Consider the following 3421-nt stretch of genomic DNA (forward strand, 5'->3'; position numbering starts at 1 on the left):
AACGGACTTTTGTCTTCAAATGGTCTTCAGACTCATGTTTCTTATATGCATTAGAAAAGGTAGGGAAAAATTTAGATTTGCTCAACTGAAAAACACACATTAAGATATAGAGGGTAGCTTGAATTCAACTATGAAGGGTAGTTTTCCCAAGACTATAAAAATATGCTATATTAGTTTTTTTTTACCGATTTTTATTATGCCCAAAATGAATGACCGTTAACGATTGGATTCACAGTGGCATGCTTGCTAGCTACTGGATAGGTGAGATACTCACCTGCATTATTTTTAAAAGAAAAATGAGCTAACAGCCATATACTCTGCATATCAGAAAAAAAAAGAAAAAAATATATAGCTACCCACTTCAAGTTCACTGACTGCTTTTGTCCCTTTGTAAAACGATAGAAATATCCGATTGGCCATGTTGACTTGAACACAAACATTTGAAGATTAATTGCCTTACTTTTAGTAAACATGCTTGATGGGCTTAATTTTTGGTTAGGCTATCTTGTTTAGTCCATGGGGCACCAGGAAGTTATTTTTTTTCTCAAAAGCCTTTATGTTTAGTTTCTACAAATAATTAAAAATAGAATTTTTGATCTCCAGAAGGAGATCGTTTTTGAAGTCTCTCTTACTTGTGTATTATTCTCTGTTATTTCGTATTTTTTTATTAGTCTTGTCATTTTATCACATCCAATATGAGGTTTCATTGTCCAAAATACTGATCAAATAATCTTTTTTAACTTTCTATAAGACTTCAGAGGGTTTTCGTGACAAGCCGTGTTTAACGGTGAAAAAGCGGTAACTGGCAGTCACGAAAAAGCAATGGAAAGTAAAGCTGGTTTATAAGACAGGATAATAAAAAATATACTGACTATTCGTAAATAACGAGAGAAAAAGTAAGTTATTTAAAAATTGACGATGCTTCCATTGTTATAATCCTTTTTTTATGTAGGCTATAAGCCATTGTTAATAATTAGTCTTAGTAGTTATCTTGTAAGGTTTATAAAATTCTATTTTATTTCTTGAAGGAATTGACAATAACACGAGGAAAAAAGTCAAAATAGGAAGTCTTATACAAGTCGTGAGCGCAATAATTTGAATTTAATGCCAAAAACCACTTGCCAGAAACAATTTCCACTGCTGCTAGTGGAAATACGCTTTCCAATCCGCTAGGCTGGATTTGCTTTGCAAGTCAGGTCAATTCTTGTCTTCTCGCGTTTATCTGTCTATCAGCTTTCCGTTAGTTGCGAATAATGAAAATAAACTGTGGAAAGCTAAGCCGGCTCACGAAGAAAGGTTTTTACATATTTATTTTACATTAATTCCTAACGGGAAACTGGATTTGTCTAAAATGCACAATTTTATGCTTGAAAAAATTTTATTAGCTGATATTAAAAGAACAAACAAAGCCCTTCCTTTATTTAATCTCCACCCTTCCTTGATATTAAAATTCAATTGACGCTTTGTTGTAAATTTTGTTGAGTCACAAAACGAAAGTAAAATATCACAGTTTTAAAGCTAATTGATGAATAGAAAGTTTGATTAGAACTTTGAAAAGTAGTATTTTGCGGATGTGTACAACTTCATTAATACTTATTTCATTTTCATAAAAGAGATTATAAGTTTATAAGCTTATTCATAAAAGAGATTATAAGTTTTACTCAAGAAATGAAAGCTTTATGTTTGAATTAGCAAAGTTCATAGGCTTAGGTAAAGGAAGTTTATGGTTTTTAACCCCCCCCCCCCCTCATCCCCGTAATACTGACGAGAATAAAGTTAAATTTATGTTTTACGGCGCCTAATGAAAGGTCAATCAATTTATGAGACTTACAATAGAAAGAAGTCACCCTTCCTTGTTCGACTGCAGTAATACAATGACCTCTGTTCCTTATGTTTCTAGTCCTAGATGAGTTCAGCACTGCTAAACACTTTATTTCGTTTTGACACCTTGGAAAATGACCAGCCTAGTTCCATCAGCTGCAAAGAGACCTTTAGAATTCTCACTATTACTTCGTCATCATCATCATCAATTGGATTTTTTTTAAAGCGGTGTTGCACTTTACCTCAAATAATGAAACGAAAACAATTTTTCTCTCAAGAAGGGTCGATATTATTCGGTTTAGAAATGAATTTTGTCTTGGGACATATAAATTAATTTTTGAAGTTGTGCAGCCTGTCAGGGTTGCCATCTGAAGCACAAAAGTATTTAGCACTGTTTTATTATGTGTAGCACTGTAGCATGTGCTCGGGGGCTACTAAAATAGCACGACAGTTTTCAAATTAGCACTATTCAAGTCAATTTGTTTTTACTATAGCACCGAAAATCGCTGTGTATCGTGCAAGTTTGGGAAATTGTAGCACTTTTGAAACTGGCAGTGGCTGTAAGCCTGATCAGGGTTGCCAACTGGACATATTTTATGTCAAAAGGACACATTCCCATGTGCCGGGGTGCAGTGACATAAAAGGGCAAACAGGTGATGCATTTTAGAAATTAAGGACATACAAGTGCAAAGCAGAGACTATTTATTATCTATTTATTTTCGACATAAAACGAAGCATTTACCAACTGAATATATATTTTGGCAAAAAAATCATTTCACCAAGGTAGTGCTTTTTCTCGTTGTTTTTTTTTGAGCGTCCACCATTTTCCAGAGATGACGTAAGTAAAGGACATCCTCCAACGTAAGGGATTTACATGTTTATGTAAATTTCCTGCTTTTACAGTAAGCTATTCTGTACGAATGTTTTGTATGGATTTTTTTTTCATTATGTTTGATGTTAACTGGCCGCTTTGAAAAAGGCTTACAAACTGTCTTTTGGTCAATAATACAATTGGCAAAAAACAACCTCTTGTTTGAAATTTCAAGATTTACATATTTTGGCTAAAAGTGACACAATTTTGGATACACAAGCGACACATTCATGGACCAAAAACTTGGCAACACTGTAGCTTATGCTGAACTGGAAAATCATCATCCCAGAATTTGTATGTCCCCTTACTTACGATGGAAATTTTTCCTAGTCCTCATTTTTTTCATCCGATTGGTTTCTATGCAAGTTCTATAAGAAATACATTCTCAAGTCGTGCGAAGAAGATGACCCAGATACTTGTAGCTCCTTCGCTTTAATTTATTTGTGATTATTGGCAACCGTGTATATTTTTATAGCACGCTGACGCTTTTAGCATTGGAATTTCTGACAAACGAATTGATTTTAAGTAGTCATCTAAGACACCTAAGCTAAAATCAGTGAGCTTAATTTTCAAATTGTCCACCTAACCTACAATCTTTTAAAGGGAAAATTGATTAGAAAAAAATAGCCCAACGCATAATATTGTAAGTAAATATCCTAAAAAACAATCGTTGAACGAAAACAAAATCAGCATTGTTTGTTATAGAACAGTGGGACAGAGCATAACCAA

The sequence above is a fragment of the Artemia franciscana genome, chromosome 6 (genome assembly GCF_032884065.1).
Source record: "Artemia franciscana chromosome 6, ASM3288406v1, whole genome shotgun sequence".
NCBI lineage: Eukaryota > Metazoa > Arthropoda > Branchiopoda > Anostraca > Artemiidae > Artemia > Artemia franciscana.